This window comes from Lagenorhynchus albirostris, chromosome 9 (genome assembly GCF_949774975.1).
Source record: "Lagenorhynchus albirostris chromosome 9, mLagAlb1.1, whole genome shotgun sequence".
Classification (NCBI taxonomy): Eukaryota; Metazoa; Chordata; class Mammalia; order Artiodactyla; family Delphinidae; genus Lagenorhynchus; species Lagenorhynchus albirostris.
Window position 1 is genome coordinate 7,193,101 of NC_083103.1, and position 6,988 is coordinate 7,200,088.

Genomic DNA, 6,988 nt, shown 5'->3' on the forward strand with positions numbered 1-6,988 from the left:
CCTCCTCGGGCTCCAGCCCCGCTTCCTCTCTGCCCTCCCTTATCTCTCGGGCACCTCCTCAGACTGTCTCTCTAACTCACGGTGTCTCCCCGCCCCTCCCTCCGCAGACGCCGGGCCAACTGCGCGAGAGGACAAATTAGTAAAAGGCAGAGTTGTCCCCGGGGAGGGGCCAGCGCCAGTCGGGGTGGGGAGGGCTGGGGCCCGGACGGAAGGTCACCGCGGGGGATGGGGAGGGAGAGGACAGGACAGGGGGTATTTTTAACCAGGGGCAACAGCTCGAGTTGCAGGGCCCGGCGGCCCCACCCCACGCGGCGCCCCCAGAGGGCATTCTCGGGAGTCCGGCCCGGCGGCGCCGCCTCCCGCAGCCCCGGGTCCGTCCCCCCTGCGCCCCTCCTCCGCGGGGCCGCAGCTGTCCCTCCGCCCCCGGCCCCGCGCGCCCTAAGCGCGGGGCCGAGATTACCTCGGGCTGAGGCAGCTGCTCGGAGGAGGGGCCGGGCTGGCGGGCGAAACGACCCCTGCCGGACGCTCTGCAAACGGCAGCCCCACCCTGCCGGGTCCTAGCCGCAGACCGGCTCCTGGGCAGGGCCGACTTCCCCCCCACGCCACCCCCGCGCCCTGGGGCGCAGGCTCCGGGCGCCGGGCGGGGCTCGAGGAACCGGTCCCCCACGCCCGGGCTGGCTGCGTGACCTTGGGTAAGTCCCTGCCCCTCTCGGCCTTAGTTTCCCCATTTGCGCAGCGACTGTGATGAAATGAGGAACTGCGGAAGCCCATCTTTCTCTTACTCTCTGAGGTTTCTTGAACCTGGAAGTTGCGAGGCCGGCATCCCTGCCCTCTCCTCCAAGCCCTCCCTCTCCCATCCACCTGGGAATGCCCGTGTGCCGCTTTACCCAGGAGGCGGCGGGAGAGACTGCGAGCAGGACAGTAGGCCCACCCGGGACCCGGAGAGACCCCACCTCCCGAGATGCAGAAGGTGGAGAGCCGAGAAGCAGGAGGGAGCGAGACGGCAGCGGTCCGGTGCCCCAGCTCAGGGCTTTTGATTGACCTTGGGGGCCCCGACCCAGCAAGTCGAAGCCCTTATATGATGTACACACAAGCATTTTGTTGGGGAAACGGTGCATAGCCTTCCTAGGATCTGAGGGCGCATGACCCCAAGAAGGTTAAGAGCCACTGATCTAATCTGACTCCATTCTCACTCCTAGTTTACAGATGAGGAAAACTGAGGCCTAAGAGAGTGCGACTTGCTCAGCTCCTTCAACTGGTGAGTCAGGGCTAGAACCAGCTTCTGAGCTCTTTGCTCTTCACCACTGGGCATTAATGTGTCCAATCTTGACTAAACCGCCGACAGGTCTTTGCCTAACAGAGACCCATGACTAAGGCAGACCAGCGCGTGCTAGAGGAGGCTGCTTTCCTGGTTCAGCTTTGGGGATTAAGGAAGGTGAATCCTATTGGAAAAGTCGGAATTAACCAGGCAGTGAGGTGCTGGATAGGGTGTTCTTAGCTGAAAGAACTGCGTGTGCAAGGGTCCAGAGGCTGGGGGAACAGGCCAGTAAGGGGAATTGCAAGTGTTCCTTGTGACTGGATCACAGAGAGCAGGGGCCTGGGAGAGGAAAGATGCTCTGGAGAGATAGCAGAGACCACCCCTCCCCTCAAAGCCCTCTGGCTCAACCTATGTGTCCCACAGTCCTCAGAATTACTTCCACCAAACTGTCACTCCTGCTGACTGCGTTTGACTGTTCATGGGCACTGACCACCTCCTGTATGTGCAAGGCACTGTGCTCACCTGGGCATAAGATGGTGAAGCCTTATTGCCTTGGCTCCCTCTGAAGGAAGCAGACATTGCCTCAACTTTTAGACCCACGATTGGTTGAGAAGAAGAATGGTGTGAAGGAAGCCCATAAGTGAAGCCTTAGCTAATCTAGGTGTTAGAAGAGGCATAAATCAGACAAAGGGCGTTATGGCAGGGGTGGGCGAGATGCCAGTGAGGGGAATTAATTGCCTTGGCATATGGAGGAACTGAAATATTCTTAGTGTTGCTTGAGCACAGAGAGAGAAAGGGAGAGAAGAGTTGTGGCAGGTCTGGGTCGGCCATGGAAGATGGGTTTTGTTCTACATAGAAGGCTGCTCAGATTTGTACAAATGAAGGAGAAGGATGCCTGGGAGTGGGTGGATCAAACTAGGGAGGTGGTAGACACAAGTGGGAAATAGATGGATTTGATAACTATTTAGGATACCCCATATCAAAATGTAACTCCAACTGGATTATACACCTAAATATATACTCTAGGACTATAAAACCTCTAGAAGAAAGCATAGGAAAAATCTTAGCAATCTTGGGCTTGGCAAAGATGTCTTAAATATGACACAAAAAACTGAAACAATAAAAGAAAACATTAAGTTGAACTTTATCAAAATAAAACACTTTGTTTTCAAAAGGCACTATTATGAAAATGAAGAGACAAGCCACAGACTAGGAAATAATTGCAAATATATATATGTGTATCTGATGAAGGACTTGTATTTAGAATATATAAAGAACTTTTACAACTTAAAAAAATAATCCAATAAAAATGGTTGAAAGATATGAATAGACATTTCCAAAGAAGATATTGGATGGCAAATAAGCACATGAAAAAATGTTCACTCACTGGTAAAGTGCAAATTAAATCAACTAGAAGGACCACCATTGCAAACCTGGAATGGCTATAATTAAAAAGACCGACCATGCCAAGTGTTGGCAAGGATGTGGAGGAGTTGGAACTCTCATACGCTGCTGGTGGGAATTCAGAATACCACCACTTTGTTAAACAGTTTGGTAGTTTCTTTAAAAGTTAAACATATATTCAGCAATAAACAGAGATAACCTAGCAAGCTACAGAAAGATGCCAGAAGCTTAAATGCATATTGCTAAGTAAAAGAAGCCAGTATAGGGGCTTCCCTGGTTGCACAGTGGTTAAGAATCCACCTGCCAATGCAGGGGACACGGGTTCAAGCCGTGGTCCGGGAAGATCCCACATGCCATGGAGCAGTTAAGCCCGTGTGCCACAACTACTGAGCCTGCGCTCTAGAGCCCGCGAGCCACAACTACTGAGCCCATGTGCCACAACTACTGAAACCCGTGCACCTAGAGACCGTGCTCTGCAACAAGAGAAGCCACCGCAATGAGAAGCCCGCACACCACAACGAAGAGTAGCCCCCGCTCGCCACAACCAGAGAAAAGCCCACGCGCAGCAACAAAGACCCAAGGCAGCCAAAATAATTAATTAATTAAATTTTTTTTTTTAAAAAAAGAAGCCAGTATAAGAAAACTATATAGTGTATGATTCCAACTATATGACATTCTGGAAAAGGTAAAACTAGAGACAGTAAAGAGATCAGTGATGGCCAAGATTTCAGGGAAGGTGGGGGAAGGGAGCACAGGGCATTTGTAGGGCAGTGAAACTCTTCTGTGTGATACTGTAGTGGTGGATACATAACATTATGCAAAACCCATAGAATGTACAACACTAAGAGTGAACCCTAAAGTAAACTATGGACTTTAATAACAATGTATCAATATTGGTTCATCAGTTGTAACAAATATACCACACTAATGCAAAATGTTAATAGGAGAAACTGTGCACAGGTGGGAAAAGGGATATGGGAATTCTCTACCCTTTCTGAGCAGTTTTTCTGTAAACTTAAAACTGCTCTAAAAAAATAGTCTATCTTAAAAAAAGAAAAATAAAGTTAAGTACACACCTACGACACGACCCAGCCATTCCACTCCTAGGCATTTACCCAAGGGAAATAAAAGCATGTGTCCACACAAAGACTTGTGTGTGAATATTCATAGCAGTTTTAATTGTAACAGCCAAAACTCGACACAACCAAATGTTCATCAACAAATTGTGAACGGATAAGCAAATTGTGGTGCGTATATATACAATAGAATACTACCCAGTAATGAAAAGGAACAACAATGGATGAATCTCAGAATAATTATACTGCATGTAAGAAACCAGACCAAAGTACATTCTTCTATATAATTCCATTTCTATGAGAATTCGAGGAAAAGGATGGCCATTTAGTGACAGAAAGCAGGTCAGTGGTGCCTGGAGGGGCCGGCAGGTGGGAAAGGGCGGGAGGGAGAGATTACAAAGGGGCTTGAGGAAACTTTTTGGGGTGATGGATATGTTCATTACCTTGATTGTGATAATGGTTTCATGGGGGTATACATGTCAAAACAAAAATGTACCTTTTAAGTATACATAGTTTATTGTATGTCAACTATACCTCAATAAAGCTGTTGAAAACACCTATAGAACTTAGCCACTGATTGGATATGGCTCTTGGGAGATAGGGAGGAATCTGGGTGGATTAATGGTGTGGGGGACACTAATCTGGAGGGGATACTGGAGGATCAGGTTTGGGAGGTACCTTTGGGACCCACCCCCATCCAAGGGGAGATGCCTGGGGGTGGGACTAGCCCTCAGAATAGAGGTACAGATTTGGGAGTCACTGGCCATCGGTGCCACCTGAAAGAAGTATGTAGAGGCAGGGGACAGACACTTCGTTCTGAACACAAAGATGCTTCATAAAGATGTCTGTTCTTAAAGTAATCTATAGATTTATCGAAATTAACAATTCTAGGCACTTCCCTGGCCATCCAGTGGTTAAGACTCTGCGCTCCCAGTGCAGGGAGCGCAGGTTCCATCTCTGGTCGGAGAACTAAGATCCCGCATGCCGCGTGGTGTGGCCAAAAAAATAAAAAATTCTAACAGATTTTTAAAAATTCTAACAGATTGTTTGAGGGGAAGAGGGACTAGAAAAGCTGATATAAACTTCATATAGAAAATTGAACAAGCAAGAATAGCCAAGAGGGACTTCCCTGGTGGCACAGTGGTTAAGAATCCACCTGCCCATACAGGGGACATGGGTTCGAGCCCTGATCCGGGAAGATCCCACATGCCGCAGAGCAACTGGGCCCGTGTGCCACAACTACTGAGCCTGCACTCTAGAGCCTGCAAGCCACAACTACTAAAGGCCGTGAGCCTAGAGCCCGCGCTCCGCAACAAGACAAGCCACCACAATGAGAAGCCTGCACACCGCAACTAGAGAAAGCCCGTGCACAGCAACGAAGACCCAATGCAACCAAAAATAAATAAATTAAAAAAAAAAAAAGAGAATAGCTAAGAGACTCCTGAAGACAGGAGACTAACCCTACCAGATATTAAATCCAATCTATAATAATTAGATGTAATGAAGAGAGGTACTGATGCACAAAGATCAATGAAAGATAGAAAAACCTAGAAATAGATCCAAATGCATATAGAAATTTAGTATAAGAGCAGCAATTCAAATCTGCTGAGAAAAGATGAGTTTTTCACTAAAAGGCATTAGGAAAATGGGCAGGAATTTTGTATATGATAAATTCCAGATGAACTCATGATTTAAATGTAAAAAATGAAAACAAAAATACAGCCAGCAGCTAAGGGAGACAGTCTTTTAATCATCTCAGTGTGGAAAAGGTCTTTTCAACTATGACACAAAACCCAGCAGCCACAAAAATTTATTTTACTACACTAAAAAATCCGCATAGCAAAGTTAAAATGATAAACCAAAGAAAATACTTCCAATTTACATCCTGAAAGGCTACTTTTCCTTATATGTGAGTCAGATACCAAAAACAGTGGCAAAATGGGCAAAGACAAGGACAGTTCACAAAAAAGTAGACAAAGAGCTCTTAAACTATGAAACAATGCTTGAGGTCACTCAAAAGAAAAATACAAATTAAACCTTCACCAAGACACCATTTTCTACTTAGCAGTTTGGCAAACATAAAACAATCTGGTACCTCACTGATTGGTGAGTGTTCTGGAAAACAGCCTTCACATGCTCTGCTAGAGGTTGGGGGGGAAGGGCAGCACAGGCATAGCCCCAACAGAGGGACATTTGGCAAAGTCCTTCAATTTTGACTTGACCTTCGGCTGAACAATTCTTCTAGGAATTCACTCTACAGATACCTTTTCACATTTGAATAATGCTGTTCTTACAAAGTCTTAGTGACTCTCTATAGCACTGTCTGGAATAGCAGAAGTGTGGAAACAAGTGCCAATCAATAGGAAAAAAGATACATTATAGTACATCCACACAGAGGAATACTACACAGCTGTCAAAAGGAATGTGCAGACAAGGAACCATCTTGAACCAAATACGTTGATAAGTACACAGTAGGATGTATGGAATTCTCCCACTGGAGTGTTTTAAAAATGGGGGTGGGACATATATGCATATTTGGTGTGGTATCTTTTTTCTGACACCACGTCTCACACCAAATAGCTTTTTTCCCGGATACCAAATACATGCGACGGGTCCACACCAACTCTCCAACACCATCTAGGTGCCTACAATTCAATTCGGACACCAGTCGCCAGAGTTAGCGCAGACCCCGTGGGTTAAGGGCTCAGTTCCACAAGATGCCGGCCACAGATGGAGTGCCCAGGCGACCCACGCTCCTGTGTGGCCGACTACAAATTTGGGGATCCCACAACACCCCTCCTCAGGCCTGATAATTCAGTAGAACGCTCTCAGCACTCAGGAAGGTGCTTTACCTACTGTTAACAGTTTCTTATAAAGGCTACTCAGGAGCAACCAAAGAGAAGAGATTCATAAGGCAAGATGTGGGGGGGGGGCAGGCGGAGCCACCCTCCCCCCAAACTCCAAATCTCCAGTGCCCTGCCCCTCCTGGAAGAAGTAGGGAAGCTGAAAGTTCCCACCCTCTAGATCAGTTTTCCCCCATCCTGAGTCACCTCATTAGCATAAACTCAGGTATGATCCAAAGGAGCTCATTATGAATAACAAAAGACACTCCTGTAACTCTGGAAATTCCAAGGGTTTTAGGAGCTCTGTGCCAGGAACCAAGGACAAAGACCAAATATGTATATTTTTATTATACCACATTTGGTTATATACATTCAGATTCTTTCTCTGGCAGGACATGAATTATTAC